The sequence below is a fragment of the Cynocephalus volans genome, chromosome 12 (genome assembly GCF_027409185.1).
Source record: "Cynocephalus volans isolate mCynVol1 chromosome 12, mCynVol1.pri, whole genome shotgun sequence".
Taxonomy (NCBI): Eukaryota; Metazoa; Chordata; class Mammalia; order Dermoptera; family Cynocephalidae; genus Cynocephalus; species Cynocephalus volans.
In genome coordinates this window covers 31,536,207-31,564,019 of record NC_084471.1, presented here as the reverse complement: position 1 = coordinate 31,564,019, position 27,813 = coordinate 31,536,207, and positions in this window count along the sequence as shown.

Sequence of the window (27,813 nt, the reverse complement as noted above, 5' to 3'; positions counted from 1 at the left end):
TCTTAAGATTTTTGTCTTTTGAGAGTATTTTGGCACAAACCTACCAGATTGTATATCTCCTGAGGAGTAGTTAGTATGAAATTCCCAAAAAACTTCCAAAAAGTAAGACAAAATATTGCAAAAATTGAAAAAAAAACTTCTAGGAAAATAACACAGCAGATTGCATAGTTATGGACCGTGAAAATCAAATAGCCATAGCACATATTAGCTCTTCATTTATTCATTAATTAGTAATTAGTATTTGTTAGTTTGATCATTAATTTAACAATTATATAGTGAATCACTATTAAATGTAAGAAACATTTGGGATATATTACTGAACAAATAGGCACTACTGCTGACTTGTGGAGTTCACAGTCTAGGAGGTGAGTTATCAATATTAAGATACTTTTTTGAGCACCTATAAGAATATTTAAGTGTTAAATATGAGTCCAACTAAAAATGATGACAGACTCTGAAATATCAAGGAAAAACCTGTTTTCTGAACAATGTGTGGTTGTTTGGACATTGGCCTTTTGAGCTGGACCTACATGAATAAACATTTAGCATTTATTCTACAAATATTTATTAGACACTGACAGACAATGCACTAGGGTTTGTAAACACAAGGAGGAAAAGACAGAGTCCACCCAATAAAGACATAATGGACTCACAAAATAATCATTATTTTTGATATCAGTTTTGAAGATCAAGAATAAAGATGATATAGGAAAGTAAAAGGGAAGAAAAAAGGGGAAGCCACTGTTTATGGATCACATATCTTGAGCCTGATGCTATGCTCAACACTTTACAGTTTAACTTAATACCTATAAGAGCTAAGTAAGGTGTATATAATTATCCTATATTCATGATGAGAAAACAGGGTCAGAAGATAGGTAACTTGTTAAAAGCTATCAGCTAATTGCTGATTAAGCTAGAATGTGAAATCCAATCAGTATTAGTTTTTCACCTATACCTTATACTATAACAATGATACCATTTACTTTGTGCTTGGAAACTTTGAAAATGTCTAGTGCAACAAACCAGGTATATTGTACATCCATGGGTGAAAATTGCTCATAGATATTCAATTTCTTCTTTTTTTTGATATTCAATTTCAAAATAATATTATCTGAGAAATACAGAATCTGCTATAAATGAATGAATGAATGAATGAATATCTCCCAGCTTAGTTTTATATAAATTGTCTGATTTTCACATAATTTATATTATGTAAGGCAAACAATTTTTAAATTAGCACCATTTATACATTTCAGGGGAAGTCAAGTATTGCTTAATAACCAAGGGAAGAGTTATATTTTAAAATCTAAAAAATATATACCTTTAAGTCATCATTTGTCTAGGGGAAAAAGAAATCATGTTAACTCATATAAATGAAATCCGTTTTGCAGTTAGTGTGTAATTTCTACCTATCACTTTTTTTAATATTTGAGTTTTTAAACTGGATAAATGAAAATGTGTCAGTGGTTGAGAGCTGAAGAAATCTAAGTTTTAGAGTCTGTTGTTAGCTTAGGCATAGAGCTATGTGAAATCCTTCCACTCCTGGCAAAAATCATGGGAAAACAGCATTAGTCTCTCCAGTGTAATTTTTGGTACTTCCTATTCTAGGGAAGTCCAGAAACACAAAGTGAGATCAGAATTTTTCACTAATTTCTGGCCTTTCTTTTTCTCTTCATTCTGGCAATGAAATATGGAAAACATATTTGTTCAAGGGTAATGTGAACTTTTACTGAACTTCTCAAGACTTGCACTCTTAGTCATAGAAACACAGATCTTTTTGCTTCTTTCTTAACATCAACTATTGAAGCCATTAATGAATCATACAATAACTTTTCTTGGTCCCCACCCAATCAGAATTCATTCTCTTTTTTTTTTTCTTATCACATTATAAGTAATATTATGCCTAGGTCTGGATTTATAGAATGCTTAACAGAAGACATAAAATAAGCCCAAACTGCATTGAAATGGAATGATAGTTAGTTGAATAGGATGAATTATTTTTTAAAAGTTTAATTCTATTACAATGTTTATCTTTATTTGCCTCCACAATTATTTGGTCATTTGAGTGTGGACATGCAAAGGAGGTAGTCTAGGGATTTGTTTATTTTATTTTATGAATGGAAAAGAAAAAAATGAATTGAAAACTGGAGGCCATGTTTATTTGGATAAGTGCTACATTGTGTTTGCTGGTGTCCCAAGAGTTTTTCAAAGATTAAATATTTCTACTACAGTGTTTCTCAAAAGAACAGTTTGGTTAATAAAAATGGGAATGCACACAATGTCTAATTGCAAAAGAATTTACCCATCTAAAAACTAAACATAAGGATCCCTCTCGGAAGACAGAAATATGCAGAAGGGGAGTCGACAGTATCTCTGTAATGAAACAAGAGCAAAGAAAGTACAGAGAAATTATTCTTCTATCCAATTTTCCCCAAACCCTTTGTTTCATTGCTTGAAGGGTGTTGAGCATTTTCCACAGATTATCTCTCACTGTTATGGCCACCCAGCTGAGGATGTCATTATGGGTTGTGAAAGAGAGCCTTACATATGTGAGAGCTTTTATTTGTTTTCACTCAATTTTTCTGTAGATGCCTTAGATTATTTTCTATTATGACAGTAATGGCTGACAGCATTTCTGCCAATATATTTATTTGTTTGAAATCTTTTCAAATATATCTTCTTGAGGTCTATATTTTTCTTCAATTTTTTCTTAAAAGTAAGTTTATAGCCTAAAATCTTAGAACACAAAAGATTGCCTACATGACTTGGGCACACACTGATCTAGACCATATGTTCTACCTTATATAAATGTAAATTTCCATTGTGCTGTGTCTTGAGCAACATCAGGTTTCCATTCTAATTTCCTTATATATTTTCTAGTGCTTAAGAGTACCACAAATTATTGCTTTAGAATTTTTTTGAAAAACTATCTAGCTTACTTTTGCATCTTGAAGAAATCTCGAAAATCATCAGTTCCTGACACAGGAGCATATATCCTAGTTTATAATAAATGAAGAAGATTCCTTTGTTTCCTACAATAGAACATTACAAGGTTGAAAATTTTCTAATGCAGTTTCCTACTATATGAAGTAATTTAGTGCAAGAGTTAGTAAACTTTTTCCGTAAAAAAATATTTTAACCTTTGTGGATAGCCCACACAGTCTTTGTTGCAACTAGTCAACTATTTGAATTTTATACAACTTTTGCATGTCATGAATCATTCTTTTGAACATCTTTTTTTTTTTCTTATTTGCTGTCTGTATATCCTTATCAGTGAAGTGTTTTTTCATGTCTTTTGCACATTTTGTAATCAAATTGTTTTCTTTTTGATATGGAGTTTTGAAAATTTTTTATAAATTCTAAATAGTAGTATTTTGTCAGATATGTGATTTGCAAATGTTTTCTCCAAGTCAATGGTTTGTCTTTTCATTCCCATAACATGGTCTTTCACAGAGAAAAAGTTTTTAATTTTGATGAGGTCCAGTTTATCAATCCTTTTTGTGATCCATTTTAATTTCTGCCTAGCCAGTTTTTTCTTTTCTTTTCTTTTTTTTTTTTCTTTTTTTGGTGTCTGGCCTGTACATGTATCGAACCCTGGACCTTGGTGTACCACACTCTAACCAACTGAGCTAGCCAGCTTTAATTTTTGCCTACGTCTATACAGTTGCTCTAGCACTGTTTGTTGAAAAGTCTATCCTTCACCCATCGAGTTGCTTTTGAACCTTTGTCAAAAATCAGTTGGGATTTGTGTTTGTCTATTTCTGGATATTCTGTGGTTTTTTTTTTTTTTTTCTATTGATCTATGCTTGTATTTCTATGCCATGATACACTCTCTTGTTTCTATAACTAGAAAAGCTTAATATCAGGTACAGAGATTCCTTCCATTGTATTCTTTGTCAAGATTATTTTAGCTATCCTTGAGTCAGTGTATTTCCATTTAAATTTTAACATAAGCTTGACTACATCTACAAAAACCTTGCTGAGAATTGCTTTAAACGTATAGATCAATTTGGGGATAGTTTACACTTTGAGGCTCACAGTTCATGAACACAGTACTTCTCTTTATTTATTTAGGTCTTCTTTGATTTCTTTCAGAAGTATTTTGGAATCCACAACAAAAAAATCCTGTATACACTTTCTTAAGTTTATATACATTTCATTTTATTTAGTTCAATTGTAAAAAGTATTGTGTTTTTAATTTCAGTTTCCACATGTTTTTTGTTAATATACTTATATAAGAATGAGTTTTTGTGTGTTGGTATTGTATCTTACAAACTACTGAATTATTGAATATTGCAAACTATTGAATATTGGAGTTAATGTTTCTAGCAGCTTTTTTTTTTTTTTGGAGATACCTTGAGATTTTCTTCATAGACAATCATGTCATCTGCAAATAGGAAAACTTTTATTTCTTCAGTTTTTATCTATATAGTTTTTATTTCTTTTTCTTGCCTTATTGGAGTATCCAGATCTTGTAATACTATGTTAAATAGAAAGGGTGAGGGCAGACATCATATATGTTCCTAATCTCAGGGACAAAGCTTTCAGTCTTTCCTCATTACATGTGATTTTGGCTGTAGTGTTTTTTTCAGTTGGTTGTTATGTTAAAGTAGTTTCTTATTAATCTTATCCTGAGAGTTTTTATCATAATGGGTGTTAGATTTTTTTTCAAATGTTTCTGCTTCAGTTGGCTTAATTATATGATTTTTCATCTTTAGCCTGTTGGTCTGATGGAATACATTGACTAATTTTTGAAACTTGAATCAGTCTTCCATACTTAAAATAAATCTCATTTAGTCACGTATAATTGTTTTTATAGCTTGTTGGATTAAATTTGCTAAGGATTTTAACCTATGTACTCATGAAGGATATTGATCTATAGTTTTTTCTTTGTTGTGCTGTCTTTGGTATTGGTGTCAGGGTAATTCTGGCCTCAAAAAATGAACTGAAAAGTTTTTCTTCCGTTTCTTTTTTCTGAAAGAGTTTGTGTAAAATTGGTATTCATTCTTCTTTAAATGTTCAGTAGAATTCCCCAGTGAAACCATCTGGGAATGGATATTTTTTCTTCAGAAGACCTTTAATTATAAATTCAATTACTCTGGTGGTTACTCTATAGGACTTGTCAAATAATCTGTTTCACTTTGGTTGAGTTTTTGTAGTTTGTGGCTTTCAATGAATTGGTTCATCAATCTAGGTTGAATTTATGAGCATGAGCCATTCATAGTATTCCCTTCTTACCCTTTCAATGGTTGATATTTCTGCCTTGTGTCTTCTCTCTTTTTATTCTTGTCATTCCTGCTAGAGGACATCAAAAATCTTTTTTTTCAAAAAAAAACTAATAGTTTTCACTGAATTTTTCAATTGCTCTCTGATTTCTAATTACATTGATTTCTGCTCTTGTCCTTATTGTCCCACTCTTTGCCTACTTTGTGTTTATTTACTCTTGGTTTTCTAGTTTCTTGAGTTTAGAAATTAGATTATTGATTTGAGACCTTTGTTCTTTATTTCAACAAAAGCATTTTATGATATAAATGTCCTTTTCAGACAACTTTATCTATACTACACATATTTTGATATGTTGTATTTTCATTCAGTTCTATGCACTTTTATTTCCTCTGATACTTCCTCTTTAAACCATGATTTATTTAGAAGTGTAGTGTTTGATTTTAAGTATGCAGAGATTTTTTTATTATTGTCCTGTCTTTAATTTTTAGCTTAATTCCATTATTGTCAGAAAACATACTCTGTATGGTTTCAATTCTTTAAAAATTGTTGAGATTCACTTTATGGCTCAGGATTTGGTCTATCTTGAGAAATATTTCATCCATTCTTGAAAATAACTGTATATTTAGCTGTTATTCCCTGGAGTGTTCTATAAATGCCAATCGTATTGCTATGGCTGATTATGTTGTTCAGATTTTCTATATCTTTGTTGATTTTCTGCCTAGTAATTCTATCAATTTCTGAGAAGGGATTGTTGGCTTTCTCAACTATCATTGTAGTTTTGCCATTTTATAAAGATTATTTGCATACTGGTTTAATTATTTCATAATTAGAAAACTCGATGGACTGTGATCTTGAAAGTTTTTCTCTCACCATTGCAAGCATCCTTTTCAGAAAGTGGAGTGAGAAAGTAACTAAAACATGATATGTTCCATTAAGCTAGTGACAAAGTCACTTGCACAAATTTGGAGTTGGAAGAAATAGCAAATTTTGGCAGTTGAGTGGGTGGAGAGAATGTTTAAAGTTCTCCAAAATCCCAAGAGGATGCTGACAGATTTAAGTCTGGTGTAGTTCTTCTGGTCCTCTATAACATGCATATATTATGTGAAAATTATACACTATCCCTTAACAGACAAAGTAGACTTGACTTTTTATTCTAAGTATTGAGTAGTAAGAGTTTTACTAGGGCATATAGTGAAGCAATGACTGACAAAGTTGCAAATGGAATCCAGTTAATCTAACTTTAGCACTCTGTTTAATAGGCCCATTGGCCTTACATATATGTCTACTTTTACCTTTTTTATTACAGAGATTTCTGTTAAATTTAAAATGAGAAAGCTCTTTTCTCAGTTTGGCCCTTTGTGTTCCACAGCCACCAAAGACCTATTATTAATGGATAACTTAGGGAACATTCTTCCTTATGGTGTTTTTATCTAATGAATCACAGCTGATTTTGTTGGCTAAAGAGTCTCAGAAGAAAATTTTATAATGCGTTCAGGGTTCAATAATTGCTGAATCAGTATATCTTTATATTACAGGAAAATAAGAAAACTCTGCAGTAAGCATGTTGAACAAGGTTTTAATTAAAAGCAGTTCTACAGCTGGCAGCCGACTCTGTCCTGACTGTGTTTTAACAAAATTCTCCAAAATATTTTAAAGTAATATCTTACTTTACTTATTATAAAGGGTTATATTCTTCTGACTAATCTGAACAACAATCATTTTCAGCTCATATAATTAATAGAGTAACAGATTTACTTATATATTATAATCCACCAGCACTGGGTGTGTGTGGGATAAAAAGCCCACCCCAACTCCCTAGTGTATGACTTCAACTTCGGAGAAGATAATAGAAATGGCTTATGTAAGAGATTAGTTCCTGATGTTTATGGACTTGCAATCCACAAGATATGCTGTTTGTTCAAAAACAGAAATAGAGTTTGCTCTTGTAGTCAATGCCTTATTTACATGAACACATTGTGTCATATTTGTAAAAATGACAACTATAAACCCTATCTGTAGCTTTCAACTCCCATTCCACTGTTGAATTCTGATAATATTTTCTTTGTCATCCTCTTTTACCCCTATTTACGGAAAGTGGCAATCTGACATTATAAAGAAAGAGCTAATCAAAAAGCCTGAAGCTTTTTCGATTTCCAAACAGAGAGCACTAAGTTTGAGGTTTTATAAGCCATGTTAGAAGTCTTCAGTTCTCCATTGACTTTGATAAATTGCTTTAAAGGAGTTTTGTTATATATATGTATATATAAATCCCCAGGATATATAGTTCTCTCATTGCCTCATATCCTTATTTTTCACATGATTGCCCTGGGACACTTTGAGAACATCTGGGAGAGCTCTGATTACAAACTCTGAACTGCTTTGAGCTCAGAGCAGTTTGTAATTCTGATTTTCTTTCATACTGAATCTTGTGCTCTCGTCCCCTTTTCACTACGTTCAGATAGATATCATGTGCTGAAATCTTTCTTAAATAGCTTAAGTAAACTTCAGTCACATGTAGACAGCTTTTCTCATCACTTAAGGGAAAGTCTGATGTAATAGTTTTTATTACATTACAGAGGATATCACATAGGGTGAGGCAATTTAATATAAAGAAAGACAAGGGATACACTGCATGGATCTTGGATTGCAGAAGTGTTTTTTTTTTTTTTTTTACTTTATTTATTTTGTTTAATTGTAGTAAGAACACTTAACAGGAGATCTTCTCACTTAGCAAATTCTTAAATGTTGTTGTTGACAACTTTATTGTTGACTATAGGTATGATGTTGTGTAGATCTCTAGAATTTATTTATCTTGCTTAACTGAAACTTCATGCCCTTTGTTTAGTTACTCCCCATCTCTCTCCCAGCCACTAGTAATCACTATTTCACTCTTTAATGAATTCCACTATTTTAGATATCTCATAAAAGTGGAATCATACAGTATTTGTCTTTCTGAGACTTGCTTATTCCACTTAGCATAATGTCCTCGAAGTTCATCCAGTTGTCACACAGTGCAGAATTTCCTCCTTTTTAAAGGCTGAATAATATTCCATTGCATGTATAGCCCACATTTTCTTTATCCATTAATATGCCCATGGACATTTAGGTTGTTACAAGTGGTGCTGCTGTGGACATAGGAGTGCTAATATGTCTTCAAGATCCTGATTTCAGTTCTTTGGCATAAATATCCAGAAGAGGAATTGCTGAAACATATGGTAGTTCTAGATTTAAATTTTGAGGAACTTCCACTGTTTTCTATAGAGGCTGGACCGTTTTGCATTCCCAGCAATAGTGTACAAAGGTTCCAATTTCTCCACATCCTTATCAATGCTTGTTTTCTTTCTTTCTTCCTCTCTTTTTTTTCCCTTTTTTTGATAATAGCAATTCTGATAGGTATGAGGTGATATCATATTGGGGTTTTTATTTGCATTTACCTGATGATTAGTGACACTGAGCATTTTTCAAGTACCTACTGGACACTTGTCTGTATTTTTTTAGAAAATTGTCTATTCAAGTTAAAGGCAATTTCTTAATTTCAGTTTTGTATCACCAGGTATATTTCCTGTATTAATTGATTCGTACACTTATTAAAACCTATTACTTGAAATCTCAATTTGGAATTCACCAAAGTTGGACACTGGATCATGCTTTATATTATACCTGTGTGGATCTGCAGTGCTTGCTACATAGATTGGCACACAGTATTCAATAAATGTTTCTTGAATTCATAGACAATTGATATACAGATAGGTAGATAAGTTAACTCATACATCACTATTTTTTAGATTGTGGACCTCATTCCCATTTTCAAGATATTTAGTAAAATTTCAAGATATTTATTTCAAGATATTTAGTAAAATTTAAATCACCAAAAGTTAAATAAATAGGCATAATTTCTGAGAATCTGTTTTTGTTAGATATGATATTAAGCTAAAAGTACTATTACCAGCTTGATACGTTGCAGCCCTATTTGAACGGTACATAATAATCATAGCTATCACTTATTTATCTTTTTTCTGTGTGCCTAGTACTTGACAATCATTATTTAATAACCTCAAAACAAACTATAAGTAAAGGTATTATTCTATTATTTAAAAAAGAAATTAGAAAATAAACAATACATAATTTTTTTCAAAACTCTGTGGTTGAGATTTGAATTCAGATGTAATTGACTGCAAACCCTGAGTGAGACCAAACTGAACACCAAGCTCTGATAATAGCTTTGTGTTACCTTAAGCAAGTGATTTAAAATTCCTTGACATTCTCTTTCTTATTTTGAAAATAAAGGCAGAACTAATTAATACATAAAGTCCCTTTTAGTTTTAAATTAATGATTTGATATTCTTAGATAGCTGTCTGTCATTGTCATTACCATCATTGTTATTTCTTTTCTTTTTTTTTAATTTTATTTTATTTTGTCGATATACATTGTGGCTGATTATTGCTGCCCATCACCAAAACCTCCCGCCCTCCTCCCTGCCCCCCTCCCCCTCACCAATGTCCCCTCTGTTTGCTTGTCGTATCAACTTCAAGTAATTGTGGTTGTTATATCTTCTCCCCCCCCCCCGGTTTTTTTTTTTGTGTGTGTGTGTGTGTGAGAACATGTGGTATTTCTCTTTCTGTGCCTGACTTGTTTCACTTAATATAATTCTCTCAAGGTCCATCCATGTTGTTGCAAATGGCAGTATTTCATTCGTTTTTATAGCTGAGTAGTATTCCATTGTGTAGATGTACCACATTTTCCGTATCCACTCATCTGATGATGGACATTTGGGCTGGTTCCAACTCTTGGCTATCGTAAAGAGTGCTGCTATGAACATTGGGGAACAGGTATACCTTCGACTTGATGATTTCCATTCCTCTGGGTATATTCCCAGCAGTGGGATAGCTGGGTCGTATGGTAGATCTATCTGCAATTGTTTGAGGAACCTCCATACCATTTTCCATAGAGGCTGCAGCATTTTGCAGTCCCACCAACCATGTATGCGAGTTCCTTTTTCTCCGCAACCTCACCAGCATTTATCGTTCATAGTCTTTTGGATTTTAGCCATCCTAACTGGGGTTAGATGGTATCTCAGCGTGGTTTTGATTTGCATTTCCCGGATGCTGAGTGATGTTGAGCATTTTTTCATATGTCTGTTGGCCATTTGTATATGTTCCTTAGAGAAATGCCTACTTAGCTCTTTTGCCCATTTTTTAATTGGGTTGCTTGTTTTTTTCTTGTAAAGTTGTTTGAGTTCCTTATATATTCTGGATATTAATCCTTTGTCAGATGTATATTTTGCAAATATTTTCTCCCACTCTGTTGGTTGTCTTTTAACTCTGTTAATTGTTTCTTTTGCTGTGCAGAAGCTTTTTAGTTTGATATAATCCCATTTATTTATTTTTCCTTTGGTTGCCCGTGCTTTTGGGGTCATATTCATGAAGTCTGTGTCCAGTCCTATTTCCTGAAGTGTTTCTCCTATATTTTCTTTAAGAAGTTTTATTGTTTCAGGGTATATATTTAAATCCTTAATCCATTTTTAGTTGATTTCAGTATATGGTGAGAGGTATGGGTCTAGTTTCATTCTCCTGCATATGGATATCCAGTTATCCCAGCACCATTTGCTGAAGAGGCAGTCCCTTCCCCAGTGAATAGGCTTGGTGCCTTTGTCAAAGATCAGATGGCAGTATGTGTGTGGGTTGATTTCTGGATTCTCTATTCTATTCCATTGATCAGTGTGTCTGTTTTTAAGCCAGTATCATACTGCTTTGGTTATTATAGCTTTGTAGTATAGCTTAAAGTCAGGTAGTATTATGCCTCCAGCTTTATTTGTTTTGCTCAGCATTGCTTTGGCTATGCATGGTCTTTTATTATTCCATATAAATGTCTGGATAGTTCTTTCCATTTCTGAGAAAAATGTCTTTGGAATTTTGATGGGGATTGCATTGAATTTGTTATTTCTTTTCTAAGACAGTGTAGCTTTGACCAGGGCGATGAGGTGGCAGCCATTCCTATGCATTCTCACTGTGACTACACAGGAAGTAAGAGACTATAAAATAAGGCACTTCTAACTACATAGGAAATAAAGAAAATAAAATGGCTTTAGGGCAAAAAGGGACCTAAGAATTCATCCCTGATGTTACAAATAAGGATATTTTTGGCCTAAGGAATTTTGACTTGCTGAAGTTACACGATTTTGTTGTCAGAGATTGGACTACAACCAAAAAGGTATGTTATCTTTCTACCATAAAGCAATTTTCACTCTCTTCATGAAGATCTTAAAATTCAAAAGAAAGAACATAAGCATAAGTGTTGGTGCACAAAAACACTGAGCAATATGCATTCAAAAACAAATCAGTTTATTTGTGCATTCAGCCAAAAAGCACACATTGGCAACCTCCGTCTTAGGACTGCTTATGCAAATCATGGTTTCTGACATGATAGTAAAGGAAGCAGATAAGTAAACAGACAGTTACAAAAACTCATAGCAAATTCTATGATAGAAGAAAACACAAGATACTACAAGATGACACATCTTATACAGATTGGGTGTGTTAAAACATTGATCTCCAATTTTATTTTCTCTTTTAGCCCCTAAAAAGATTTTTAGAAAGCATGTACTTCCTCACATATTTTAAATTTGATGTTTAAGATTTTTCATCAGCCATGTATATAGTTGCAGAGGATCTAATTTTCAAGCTAATATAAATACTGATATTTAAAAATAAAACTGTTGTATCTCTCTTTTAAATATTTCCCATGAAATTTAAATTGAAAAGCAATCTAATACCCACCATCATCCATCAAAATGTACATGAACAAGCTTTTCTCAGTCAGAAATTGTCCATCATTTCTTTTGATCCTTGAACTCATATTTCAATTCTCATATTAAAGTTTTTCAAAAGTAACATACTTTAACATCTAAAAATATTCTGTTGATTGCCTGAACATCATTTCTGCAACAAAAATATTTATATGTATTATATAAATTTAATTATAACTTTAACATACAATTTAATATATAACAATTTGATATGTGCTATGCAATATAATTAAATTTAATTAAATAACATAAGTTATATTACCAATATAAATGATATCAATTTAATTTATATTCATTTTTCAATTCTCTGGCTTTAGCTGAAAAAAATATTTTGTCTACAGTTACTGTTGTAATGTTTCACCGATTGATAGAACAACAGAAATATGTGAGTAAATTAATAAAATGTATAGTTATTGTCAATTATTTTATGTATTTTCCATGAATACTATTGTTTGAGTAAAGAAGGTTGCATTAACTTCATTCTTATTTTTAAAACTAAATTTTATATAGGTTAATGCTGATAAACATTTTTACATAAATGTATGTGTGTGAATGGAAAAAAAAATACTTTAGAACAAAAGTATCAATTTTTAAACTTCTTTTAATTTACATGCCAAAAATCACATAGTACTTTGCCATCAAATATTATTAATAAATCAACAGCTTAAATAGGTATTCCTTTAATTCTGTTGAAAGCAAAGTATTGAAAATTATCAGACATTAAATGGATGTATTACTACAAGTCACTTTCTTAGTTTCTGAAAATTATACCTATAGGGATTAATCAAAACTGATCAAGTTATTATTAATTTTGCTCATCGATCATTATTTAGATACACATTTATAAGGCCAACATTAGGCAGAAGTGGAGTAAAATTCCATAAGTCTGGAAATATCACATTTTAGTACTTTTTCCTTCTGTTATTTCAATGTTGCTGATTGGGTCAAAATGACTTAAAATGGCAGAGAAACAGGCACTTGATAATTATATTAGTAATTTCTCTTTATGATAGACAGTCATTTTTATAATTATGATTTTTACAGAATTTATATGATTTATTATCAACTGGGGAGAGAGGACCAAATTCTAATTAAATTAAACTTATTTCCTATAGTTTTGGACATTTTTATGCATAGATAACCCTTTGTCCTAATCTACTATGTGGAAACTAATATCAAGAAAAAAACCCAAAAAACCAAAACAGAGGAATTAGTCTCCTCATGTGCAGTTTTTAATGATTGTATTTTAATAATTGTTAATTGTATTAACAGCAGAATTCATGATATTCTACAAATAACTAATAGAAATAAACAATGAACAAATATATATCTAATTGCAAGAAATTTGGGGACTATGAGAATTTGCCTAAATTTAAAAAATAAATACAGTAAGCATATGCTTAACTGTATAAGAAACCACCAAACTTATTTTCCAAGGGACTGTAGCAGTTTGCATTCTCACCAGCAGCATGAGGGTTCAAGTTGTTGCAAATCCTTGTCAACACTTGGCATTATTAGCTTTATAAATTAGCCATTCTAATACGTGTGTAATGTTTTATCTCATCGTGTCATAGTTTGTATTTTCCTGATAACTTATGATGTTAAACATACTTTCATGGTTTATTTGTCAGTCATATATCTTCTTTGATCAAGTATCTGTTAATTCTTTTGCCCTTTAAAAAAAAACCTGGTTGTCTTATTATCAAGTTGTAAGAGTTCTCTACATATTCTGAACAGAAGTTCATCAAATACATGTTGCGCTGCATCTCTGTTTGTGGCATGGCTTTTCATTTTCTTAAGAGTATCCTTTGAAGAGAAAAGGATTGATTTTAGCTCAAATTATCAATTTTTAGCCATTCATTATTGGGTTTTTACACAAGAATTATAAAAATGTATGTCCTTACGATGACTTGTACTTTAATATTTATAGCATTTTTATTCATAATAGCCAAAAATTGGAAGCAACTCACATGTCTATCAACTAGTAAACAGATAAACAAATGTTGCATATCTGTACAATAGAATACTACCTCTAATAAAATGTAGTAAACATAAATGAGCTACTGATATGTACAATAACATATGACTCTCAAATGCATTGGGCTGAATGAAAAATGCCCAGTAGAAAAGACTACATGCTATATAATTCTATTTATATGAAAACCTACAAAAGACAAAACTACATGACAGAAGGCAAATCATAGTTCCTTGGATCCAGAAGTAGGAGTGTGGGATTGACTACAAAAGGGCATAAGGAAAATTTTTTTGAGGAGATACAAATATTCTACATTTATAAGAGTAGGGGTTATTACATGAATGCATATATCTGCAGAAGTTCACTCAATTATATACTTAAAATAGGGAAATTTTGTTTGTAAATTACAAATCAGTTTTTTAAAACTGGAAAAAAAGAATGAATTCACATCAATTTTTAAATAAAAGTTAATAAAAAACACTTATAAATCTTACTTCCAATATATGTTCCCTGTATTCAAAGTAATAAGTAAGGCTAATTGGTGGAAGTAAATGTGTGAGGAACAAGAGGAAAGATCATTAAAAAAATAAAGTAATCATTTTCCACCCCTTCCTCCCTTCCCCCACCATATCTGAATTAAAAAACATTTCTTAGGCCATACTTTGCCCAGGAGAAAAGTTTATCTAAGATAAAAGACAGGGAAATTAAGCCCTATATCAGGTGTTCACCTCGACTAAGGAGGCTTCACTATTACCAACTGTTCTAATAGGTCCTTCAGTGTTCTGGGGAATCTTATGCCCTGGAGCAAAGTGAGAATGGATGAGGGAACAAAATTGTCAAAAGCGCTTTTACTAAAATCTCTTGCTGGACATCAGGTTCTCAGGCAATCATCGCCTCTGTAATAGTTAGAGCAGAACAGGAGGGGAAGACTGCTTTTCCTCTGGAAGAAAAGTGCCCTGGGGCCGAGCGGGTGGCGCACTAGGGAGAGTGCGGCGCTGACGCTCCCGCCGCGGGTTTGGATCCTATATAGGAATGGCTAGTGCACTCACTGGCTGAGTACCGGTCACGAAAAGGACAAAAAAAAAAAAAAAAGAAAAGAAAAGAAAAAAGAAAAGTGCCCTGACCTGACTGGTGATTCCTAACAGCTGTCATCTGAAATGAAAAGTAAGAAAGAGGGAGCACAAAACCCTTCAGAGATATCAGCAGAGGCAGAGATAAGACCACATAAAGCAAGTGAGGAGAGGAAGGGAAGTCTTGTAGTCTTCAAAAAAATGGCTGCGGGCCGAGCCCGTGGCACACTCGGGAGAGCGCGGCGCTGGGAGCGCTCCGACGCTCCAGCCGCGGGTTCGGATCCTATATAGGAATGGCCGGTGCACTAATGCCTGTCACGAAAAAGACAAAAAAAAAAAAAAAAAAAAAAAAAAAAACTGGCTGCAAAAATGTCTGAAAGAGCAGAACATACAATACAGAATGGAGCAATGTTTTATACTCACAATTTTACTTCACTTAAAAAATCATGTGCAAGTGTAACTTTAAAAGGTCATGGAAATATTTGCATTATCTTTTCATTTTATTTCTGCACAAACTTTTTGAAGTACCCTAGTATACCCTCCCTTGAATCATTCATCATTAAGGGAGAGGGAATATCTTTCCTGCCAATCATAAAAGAGGAGAAATTTCAGGGAAGAATATCACCTGTCCTATTTTCACAGGGTCTCAGAGTCTGATCAGCTATTCACATCATGCTGCATTGACTCCAACTTCATCAGTGGAATAGCCTTCTCTACCGACACCATGGCCACCATCAGGCCATCTTGGATTACTTGCCTTAATGTTTCCTTACTATTTCTGTATTTTGATTCACCTAAATAAAGCAGTTTTTCTGACAGTCAACACGTTCTGTTTCTTATGTTCTTTAATGTGATCCTTTTCCTTCGAATGCTGTAACTGTAGATTGGCTGTCCCCCTTCCCCCAAACTCATTGATGCTTAATCCCCATTGTAACTATTGAGGGTGGGAAATCTTACTCTGGTAATTGAAAGGTGGGACCTTGAAGAGGTGATTAGATTGTAGGACCATGCCATAGTGAATGGATTAATAATGGTGGTCAGGGGCATAGTTCTGAGGGCTTTAAAAGGATAGCACATAAGGAGTTATATCTCGCTATCACTGCTCTGACATTTTCTGCCATGTGGGATCCCTGGATTACTGTTGCCACCACCAAGGCCTTCACCATCTGTGTTCCCTAGACTTTGGACTTCCTAGCCTCTGAAACTGTAAGCAATAAATTTTACTTTTTTATAAATCATCCAGTTCTGGGTATTTTGTTATGAGCAACAGAAATGGACTAATACATCAATGAAGATTAAAATTAATAAAGAATTTCATTTAGCAAAGGTTTACTAAGCATCTAACATGTGTATTGCTGTGGGCTCAATACTGTCCAGGACATAAAGATAAGTACGATGAAATTCTAATCTTCAAGGAGATAACTAATAACAGTTGGAGGAGACGTGTCAAAAGTAATTTTAATGCAAAGTATGTTATGTGTGTAGTAAGAGAAGCATGAAGTGCCAGGAAAGCACCTAAGAGGAAGGCATTATGGAATAAAAATATTTTAGACATACGAGGGGCTTTAGATATTATGTAATCCAGTGATTCTCAAACTTTAGTGGGAATCAGAATCTAGAGAGCTTGTTCAGCCAGATTGCTTGGCCCCATATCCAGAATTCCTGCTTCAGTAAAGCTGGGGTGGGCCCTGAGAATGTGCATTTCTAACAGGTTCCCAGCTGGTACTGATGCTGCTAGTTCAGGGACCACACTCTGAGAACCACTGATCTACTTCCTGCATTCTCATTTTACAGATGAAAAAAGTGTGTCAGAAAGAGGTGAAAACTTGACCAAATGTACACAACTTGTTAGTGGAGGAACCGGGATTAAGATCCAAGTCTGCTGGTAACAGCTGAATTTTCCTTTTCTTAGTGCAAGCTTCTTTGAAGCAAGACCTGGAAGGAGGTGAAAGAGTTCTAGATTGAAGTAAATATGAAGGGCTTCCCAGGCTTATGGAGCGAGAGCCCAGGTAAAGATTTAGCATGTAATTCAATCTGGCTAAAGAGAAGCATCCGTCAGCAGCGAGGCATGGAGGGGGACCAGGAGCAATGATAGGATTGATGACTTCAGCTGTTGTATATTGAGTGGACTTGGAAAGATGGCCGCCAGACAGCTAGAATGTTGTTAAATTCAGTCGAGAGGTAAGAAAGGTCATAACTAGTGTGAAAGGAGTAATGAAGTAACAAATTGTCTATGGGTGGATGAGAGAGTAATTAGTTCTCTCCCTTTTTGAACTAGAGAGGATCCTTAATAATAAATTCCGAATAACAAGCTGAAATTCCTGATTGTGAAAGGCCATTAGTGTAAAGAACAGAAAATATACATATTCAATCATATATTTTAAATATCAGGATTAACTCTTTAATGTTGCATCAGAAACATACCCCGAACACTCCAGCATTACAAAGAGTTGGAATAATAAAAAATTTGAAAAAACAAAATGTTTACAGTTAGGTCTTAAACCTTTTTATTAATAACTCAAATACATATAAATCATTTTCATGTCTTCTGGATCCTGATATCCATTTTAATAAATTATCTGAAAAGATAAGAATATTTAATTAATGCTGAGGTTAGAGATCTAAATATATTTTTTAATTGGTTGAATATTTTAAACTTCAGAGACAATTATTAGTGAATATATAAATCTCCAAGTTCATGCTTTGGCCAAAACTACATGAAGGGCTTTGTTTCAGGGGAAATTAAAGGAGGATTTTGCTCAAGAATTTAATTTCCTAAATCTGACTTTTATTCATTACTTTTTACCCACAGAAGGACAGCATAAAATTTCAGATATAGACTTATTTGATGTTATTTTCTGCTGAAAGACTACAAATTAATTTGTTGCATAACTAAAATCCTATTTATTTACTGAGTTTGAATTCATGCCTCTGAGATGGTACCTTAATATTCTATCCCATATTTTGAGAGAGATCAAGGAGTCAGGTGAAATAATGAGATTGGAATAAGTAGCTCTAATGTTCCCTGAATTTAACTGATTACATGTCCCACAAAACAGCTCTGATCACGGCAACTGCTTTGTTGTGCGTTCAGCAGACCACAGCCATTCTTCAGAATCTATCTGGTTTCTGCAGGGACCAGAATAGCATATTAAATGAATATGTGATGAGGATCATCACTGCTATACCTTTTGTATCTTCAGTATGGCAAAAGTGTCTTCTCATCCCACACTGGGATGCCATATATATATGACATTCCCTGCTATCATAGCTCTATTCCACAAGCCTGAGTTCCAATGTGGGGTTACCTCAATTTCCAAGCATGGAGATCCCAATTATCCATTCAGTTACCAGGAAAATGAATCCAGTGGTTCTATTGAAAGCTGTAGTTTATCAGGACTTCACCCTTTACTACCTGGTCCCTTTATGTCACCACTATAATGTGGGACCACAATGAAGCAGGTAGCATATCCATTCAGACTCAATGTCCAAAAGTCTATGAAATGTCTGAATATTCTTCTTACTCTAATGTATGGACACCTGAGTAAATGGCCATAGTTCCCCTCTCAGGCAAATAATAAATGAAAAGCACTTTGCTATAGTTATTATAACAAAATCATAATGCCTATCCTGTTATAAATGGAATAATAACTCATGTTACTTACATTATTTACCTTAGGAATTCATTTATTCGGTCACAACACACAAAGAGCCTATTTTGGGAGAGACACTGGGCCAGATGCTTGAGCTTATATAAAAATGATGGAAAAGAGTTCAGAGAAAAGGCCAGGAGGTACTAAAATTAATTTCATCATTTGATAGAGCATGTGAACTTAAGAAAGTATTTTGAAAGATAGTTGTTGGTAATTTAAAAGGTTACAAAAATATTCTATTTATAACATTAGTTTACATTCTTTTAAGGAGTACTAATTCTTACTTATATAATTGTTTTTTTCTTAAAAGAAAAAAATGTATTGATGCTAGAATCTTTATAAAGACTGAGACAAATCATTTAAATAAATGAATTAAAATCACATGGATATTTATTTGTGGCTGTCACATATGACACTGCACAATTACATGAAGCACCATTCGCAGGGACTATGATGTGCTTGACACCCCCCGTGGCACGCAGTACACTGCCCACACAATTACGTGTAGAGGCCCTGCAATCCACCTGGAGTCATGGCACAGTCAGAGACTAAAATGCAGGAAGGAGTGAGAACATTTTCCTCATTCTCATATTTGAAAGTTTTCATTTAATATTTTGATAAATCCAAATTAGGTTCTATATCCCATTATTGTAATGTTTATGCACCATACAGTGTTAATTTGCTAAATTAAAATATTTTAAATGCCTAATGATTTTTTATGATATTGCTATTATGATCCTTAATAAACAGAACATTGAAAAAAATTAAACAAGCAATAAATGAGTGAAAACAGAAGGGGTACAGGCTTTCGAACATGCCAGTGAGGTAGAGCAATTATTACTACTATCATTTCCATCTATCATTAAAAAATTGAGTTGCACAAGACTATATGGGGAGATGAAGAAGGAAAACAAAAGAATGTTCTATTCTGACAAGGTAAGACCAGTATTTAGTTTCATAAATACTCATTGTGCTCAGTCCTAAGGATGTAGAAAGGAATACAAATTCCCCTTTCTCGTGTGATTCATACTTGTGAAGAAAGAACAAAAACATGTTAATCAATTGTAATTATTTTTATGTATTATGTACTCTGTGCAGTACAATGATAATTGTATGTGACTACATAGGTCACAAACCCATGAAACGGGCACTGTGTAGGCGATTCTCTCCAAAGACAGGATGAGTATCACTAAGCTTACGGCAGTGGGTATCTTATTGACCCTCTAGCCTCGCTTCCATCCTATCTCATCCCCACTATATAAGATTTATTTGGTTTAGATGAAATTGACCCCATCCTCAGATCTAAGTGGATCCTAATTGGAATGAACCAATAAATATAATCTTATTCCCATCACCTCAGTGAGATATGCCATAGCCCAGGCCTAAGCCAAACGGAGTGAACCCCAGTTTCTAGACTAGAGTGATTCGTTTAGATTGGCCAAACTAGATTGAAGTTCAGAACTATTGTTTGACTGTAAAGAAAGTCTTTCTCTAGGTGGGACGCTATTTAGAGGTGGGGCTTGGAACTTCTGTATGCCATTTTTCTATTGTGAAGGAAGTTAGCCTGCGGACACATAGCTCTTAGATATCTGTCTGTCTAACTTCCTTGAGTCTTTGTTTTAAGCCAGTAAAAATCCATTACGGCTGCCAGGCATGAGGAAAGAAGTGGAGGTATAGATTGGACTGTAGGCTTTAAAGCAGCATTTAAGAATTCCAGAAAAAAAGAGATGAAAAAGCAGAGTGCTGGATGATTAATGTAGGCACGAGCCTTGCAGATATAATGGAAGAAGGAAAGAATGCTGTGAGAACAAAACAGGAAGTGTATGACTGTCATCTGGCTGTCCTCAGGCCTGGATGTGCCCCTTTGGCCCTCTCAGGGCCTTGGTGTATGTCAACTGTCAGAGAATTTTGAAGAGGGAAAACAGGAAATCCCAAAAATTGGGGGCAGTGTAGAAAAAGAGGGATGAAAATGAAGAAAGGATAAAATTAAGAAAGAAAATGACAAACAAAAGAGACTACTGAGTTATTTTATTACACTTCTGTAATACATATAGTTGGAGAAATTGGCATAGGAAATATAGACAGAAAAACTTACAATGAATTTGGGGAGAGTACTTTCTCTATTCCTCTTTGACAACCTTTCTTTTACATTCCTTTACTAGGAATCCAAATCTTTGCCACCTTCTTAAAGCTCCATCCAATCTATGAGTTTCCCTCTCAAAGCAATTTGTTTCTCCTAGCACAGAAATGTGAGACAACTGGGGACCAAAAGATTCAGTATTCTACAATTCTAATTAAAATAGTACCTCATCCACAAGAATCATTTTTCTCCTCTTCAAGTCTCCAAAGAGGAGATTCCCCATATCTTTCTTGAAGCTAAACCCCCCATCTGTACTCTTCATCTCATGTCTAGATCTTGTTTTATCTATTTTCCTTACAAACTTTTATTTTCTACAGAATCCTTTCTTTCTGCTCAGATATATGCTTAATTTCCACCTTTTAGAAATTTCTCCATTATATTATATTTCTTACCAACTAGCATTTAGAAAAAAAAAAAGTTTTCACCTGCTTCCACTCTTGTAATATTACGGAAGCAGCATTTGCAGAGATAATAAATGATTTGATGACTACACCTAATAAACATGACCTCATTGTGACATTTGATTTCTTTCTTTCTTTCTTTCTTTCTTTTTTTTGTTGTTGTTGTTTCTTCTGTGCCCTTGGTTTCTATGGCATTTTCTTTTGGTTCTCTTGCATGTCTGATTTATTTGCTGAGAATTTTTTGCCTGCTATTTAAATTTCTGTGTTTTTGAATTCAGATCTCTTCTAAGTCTATACCCTCTCGCTTAAGAAACCTGAATTCCCAAAACCTACGTTCTGGTAATTTTCAACTTTGTATCTCTACTTCAGACTTTTCTGCAAAGTGCCTGACCCAGAGAACACATCATCTACTAGGTATTTTCAGTAAAATATCTCACTGGAAGATGTGTTTTCTCCAATTATCACTGAGCTTTTGTCCCTTATTTCTTTTCTTGGGTATGGGCACATAGTCCTCTAAGAAAGAAACTTGGGAATCAAATCAACATCTATTTCTCTTTACTTACCTTCAGGTAGTTACTAAGCTTTTCACATCTTTTGCATGTTCTACTGCAATCGCTTCATATTCAACTGGTCTTCCTTCCAGTATTAACCTTCTCCATCCTTTCCTTCACATGTTGCCAAGAGGGATCTCTTTAATAAATGTAAAATATAAGTCTGATCATGTCATTTTCCTGTCAAAATTCCCCAACAGCTTCCCATCACCTTCAGGATTAAAGCTAAATTATTACTAAACATCTTTGGCAGGCATACAAGAACCTACATGCTTTGGTCCCTACATACTTGTCCAGCCACATTTAGCTTACTAAGCAAGCAGCTTAAAATTCTCCAAACACTTAAGGCTGCTTCAAGCTCTTGAACTTTTGTGCATGATATTTCTTCTGAACAAACTGATGTTTTCTTTGCTTTTCAACCTTAGAAAACTCATATATCGAACCGAGCTAAACATCACTTACACAAAGATGTGTGATCTCCGTCCAGCTTTTCGCCCCACTGTATTCTCATTGTATCTTAAGCCTACTTCTAGTCTTGTACTTTTCATATAATATTGCAATTTTTTGTTCACTATTTTTCTCGCCTGTTACCTCATGACTTTCCTTGAAGGTAGTGACTTTGACTTATCTAGTTTCTATTCCTAGCACCTAGAATAGTTTGATTCATATTTCATCTCAACAAATAAATGTTTGTTGAAATGAATTAAATTCTAATGCATTCAAGATTTCTTTAAGAAAAGGCATGTGATATGAATCCACTCCACTTAGTAAAAGAATGAGAGAAACAGAAAAGGGTTATGTAGGGGACATTATTATGCCATAGAGTTGAACAAAGGACTGTATTTTTGTGGCCCAGAGTATATTTTATGTAAACTTCCAAAGAAGCTTTTATGTTAGCGTCAGATGATGGGAGAATATGAATTTATTCTGGTATTTGTATTATTACAAAAAGATTAGGATTTCTTCTACATAATAGATAATAATACAGGCCTCTGTTGCTCATTTTCAGTAACAAACTATAGATGAAGATACAACTCTGTCCTGGGAAAAATACATCAGATATATCAGCAATTACAGGAAAAATAGCAGATGGATTTGGAGTTTGAGCTAGACATGAAGTACAGGAAAGAAATTTGTAGTAAGGGGAAGGTAATGCCGATGACATAAATACCACTTATTGTTTTAATCAATTGACAGTAAGAGATTTTGATGGAAACTGGGACTAACCAAAGAAATCCTATAGATGTGGCTGAAGAAAAATGAAAAAATAAATTAAGTGCAGGACACCTTTATTTTGTACAACAAAAGTGCTGCATTTGAGAGTAAATTCCAATAGAATTTTGGTAGGATTTTGATAGGACTGAAAGTAACCAAATCATATTCACAAAGGCAAATAGAAATTAAGGATATTTGTTTTCCTTAGAGTTGAAAAATTAATGATTTGGATATTTTAATAAATATGGAATTAAAAATGACAGCTATAATAACATTTATGTTGTATACCCAGACTCTAAAGCCCCTTCCTGTGTTTGGTTACTTCTCTGCCTGGTGAGTCTTGGTGGGGACAGAGACTGACTTCCACAGAAGTGAAAAACTCATTTTTTCAGCCTTCCTTGCAGCTAGAACACATGTTCTATAAATAAGATACAAACTTACCACATTCTAACTCTTTTATTCAAAGTTATTCAACGCAATGAAGCAGGACTGATGTGAAATCCATTCTGGCAAGAGTAGGGTAACAAGATAAACTGCATCAACTTCTATAAAAGGCAATAGTTGTGATTCTGTCAGCTTGTGCAAGTTCCAGCATCCATGATTTCTATGGAACAGCATTATTGCCTGTGCCCAGTGGTGGCTGCATAGGGACTTTTATGAGACCAATTCTCTAACATCACTTTCGAGATTGTTCCTGACGGTGTGGCCTCTAAGCACAAGTTCTAAATATTCTTTAATAAGTTATCTTCTGTTTAAGTTAGCCTGGGTTGGTTCATGATGCCTAAAATTAAGAACTTCGGTTGGTTATTTACCTTTCTAACAAATCTAAAACTGTAATTTACTGAGCACAAGGAACTATGCTATCAGCTGGAATGAAGGGGTGGGGGATGAAGGTGTATAAAAAAATGTAAGACACGGGCCTGTTCTCCAGGGGCAAGCAGTATGAAATAACTGTAAACTGAGGCAGGATGATTTTAGCACTAGATTGAAGTACAAATCATGTGGCACATAAGAAGTAACCATCATTTCTGACTGATTGTATCACAGGAGGCTTCATGGAAGAGACAGACTTTTAATTAAGTTGGAGTGATGAGTAGAATTTTTGGTAGAGCAATGCCTGGAGTAAAAGAAGTGGAGAGTCCCACTGGCGATGCTAGACTTAAGGGACAATATAATCAAAAGCAAAAAAGACGAAGTAGAAAATGTAAAGGACATAAACATAGGCTATAGTTTCACTCAGTTGTAATGAAGTACCAAGGACCTTAGTCTACTTTAAAGACAAGGATCTAATTATTTTTAGAAAAAATAGAGTTCCCAGGCACAAACATAGGACGGCCTGAGATTCTGCCATAAGCCTCAGTTCCAAAGACAACATTTTGAGACCTCTGGGAAGTGTAAATAGTTCTGTGCCTTGTAGTTCCTTGGGTAGTAACAGGCGTGCTAAGCTGCCTCAGCCTGGTCCTTGTCTCCTGCTGTTCAGAGCTACCTGAGTCATGGGTTAAATGACAATTTTTAACTTTTTTTGGAGTGCAAATAATTTCTTCAAAATAAGTAATATTCAGGATTCAAATATTTGAAACAGGCCAAGGGGATCTTTTTTTGGTTGAAGGGAGGCAGGGGATCTCACAGCCTTGCCCTCTGGGTCCCCTCTTCACCACATACACACTTTGACATTTTACCTTGGAACTTCCAAAAATTTAGAGAAGCAAAGTTTATAAATTACTTGGTTATGCAAAAGTGAAATTCCATAGCAAGAATGAGAGATTGCCTTAGGAAGAGACATAAGGGAGAGATTACACTGACGTTTGGTTTCTGGACAGGCTGGGTCAAGGACTCTTGTAATCACCTAATCTGTACTGTGATATAAAGGGGAGAGGATGAGAAAATAAGCTACATATATGAAGAGTTTATGGAGGCTCATTAAAATTAAGAAGGTTATAATTTGGGGGCAAAGACATTTTAGATACAAATAAACAAACAAAAACCCTAATTGCTAAAAGTCAAAATACAACTGTGGAAATTTTTTGTCAATGATTATTAAAGAAGAATTAAAGTTCTTTTGCTTTTATAATAAAATTTCTATGATAATTACAACTGAAGTAGTACTTTTCAATGATAACTATGTAATAATATAATGAATAAATCTTCGATCTCTTTCGGTTCCCGACACTCTGAAGAATACCCTGAACTATCAAAGTGAGGATTCTAGGACTGGACCACCCAGGAGCTAATTGGACTCAGTATAGGGTGTGTTCTGTTTGGATGATATGTGCGCATTTTCTGGGAGAAAGCACTTTTTCGGTGTGGTATACTGATCTATATACATGTGTCCTGAAGTACATAGTGAGTCCAAACATGTTTATTTGCTCTTCTATGCCAAACCAGGGAGGGCAAGATGTTTCTAAATCTCCTTTAAAGCAACAAATCAAAGTTCTTTCCTGGGATGGGTCCTTTGGGAGTGGTGATCTAGCATCTTACATTACCACCCAAGAACCACACAAAACTAGCTGTGAATTAATATACTCTTCCTCTCTACATTAAGCCTAAGCTGTGCTTCTATTTAATTCTAGATGAGTAAAAAGGAAAGTATACTGGGATGTCGTAAACGATAGGGAAAATTTCCACTTTTTAAAAAAAATGTGTATATGTTTATTTATGTGTTTATTTGATGCTCTCACGATGTTGCCAAGCAATGTTTTGGTCGTATCCAAGGTCCCTGCCTTTTAGGATGGTCACACAGCCAATAAACAAGGACACAAATAAGATAGATTGCAAAAACTGTTACACAGGAAATAATCTGGGGGATACAATAGTAACTGGGAGAGGGTTCCTTTCTTCAAATGTTTTAGTTCATTTAATCAGTTTAAGGGAAGACCTTTCTAAATAGAAGCTATTAAAGTACAGTGCTGAAAGAAGTTAAGTTACATGTCACATAAACATTCTCGGGAAAGAATAGTTCAGGCAGAGGATGGATGCATATAAAGCTCTGGGCAGGAAACAATTTCGTGTATCTGAGAGAAGTGAATGGAGTGCAGTGATTCAGGGAAGATAGTCACATGGGTGGGTTAGAGAGAACTAGGCAGGGGTTAGACTATGCATTAGCTTTTATGCCATGATAAGGACATCGAGTTTAATTCTAAGAATATTTCAGAGACAGTCAAGGGTTTTAGTGGAGAAACGACATCCTACTTGGCTTTGTAAAATAAGAGCTTGGTTATTGTGTGGAGAATGGAAGATAAGAGCAGAACACGGGAGCAGGTGATGGTGGTTTGCATTGGGAGTGGCAGCAGCAACTGAGAAGACGCCTATTCCAAAAGTACTTTGGAGGTGAGCTTGATGAACTTTCTGGCAGTTTATCTATGGCAAATAGGATGAGGGACCACCATGGAAAGAAGACTCTAGACTCTAGAAAAATTTTGGCTTAAACAACTGTGTGTATTCAGTTTCCATTTACTGAAATGGGAAAAGGTATGGAGGAGAAGAGATGTTTACGAAAGAAATCAAGAGTTTTGTGTTAAGCCTGCAGATGTTTCTGGAACATTTAAGTCACGATATGATGTACACAGATAGATATCCAAGATATCCTCATATACTTGTGCAGCTAATGCTTTCTGCAAAGGCACCCACACATCTCTCCAGAGGAAACATTTTTTAAAAAATGCCACACAAAGACTCAGAATATGCTAGATGAAATGCTGCTGTGATTCGGTTCCAAATTCTAAGTCTCAATACCCAAAGTATTTTTCAAATCTAAACTCCATTTACAGTCTGCAGAACATACAAGCATTAGAATCGTTCTCCCTTTAAGCATTCTAATCTGTAACATGTAGCATATTTCTGTTATGTCCAGTTGGAGATATTTTATTCCTTACCCTTCACCTCAGGTGGCCTGCCTGCTGTTATTTTCAAAAGATTAATCCTGGGGGCTATATTGCATAAGACTGCTCTTTATTTGACCTGAAACATTCCTTCACTCCTAACAGACAGGATGTGGCCTAATAGGAAAGGGTTCAGGAAGCTCCAGCCCTAGTACAGCTGGCGTCCATCCTCTGGCTATCGTTGCCAACAAGGCTAGGGGATGGTTACTCTTCTGAGCATGTTGGACTCTGCAGCTGGGAAGGTGCAATTCTCTGGGAATAGCCTCTAATTGGGCCCCACAGTGGGTGGCATGTTTATCTTTCTCCTTGGATAACAAAAAGTCAACTAGGAACACATGTTTCTATGACAACAATAAATTTAAAGGGGATGCTAAATCCTTGAAAATGTGGACACAGGAAAAGAGGAAGAGAGAAATTAGCCTAATTTAGAAGGCAGTAACTTGGTAGTACATTGAGTCTCTTTTTATTTCAACTTAATTCCCATCTAAATTGACATGGGATAAAAGACTTTGGTGATGAAAATATGTGAAAAAATAAATAGTGCTCTAAAGAATGTAGTCTGTACACCACTAAAGAGGGAGGTCCTAATTTGGTACAACAAGCTAGTGGTCTTATGTCAGTAAATGATACTATCAATTTTCAAAATAAATATTTTATTGTTTAGTATTGAAAATGACTTAATCTAGTTTGCCTTCTGCCCTTATTTAAAAACCACATTTGTAAATATCATACCTAGAAAAATGTATTTTGTCACTGTGTTTTCTTTTGTGTCCAATTCATTTTATGATGCCATGATTTTGCTATTTTTCAGCACATGGGCACCAATGTGGAAACATTTCATCAGCATTACATAGTGAAATGGGAGAAAGAGGGGAAAAAAAACAGTAAGAATGAGAAA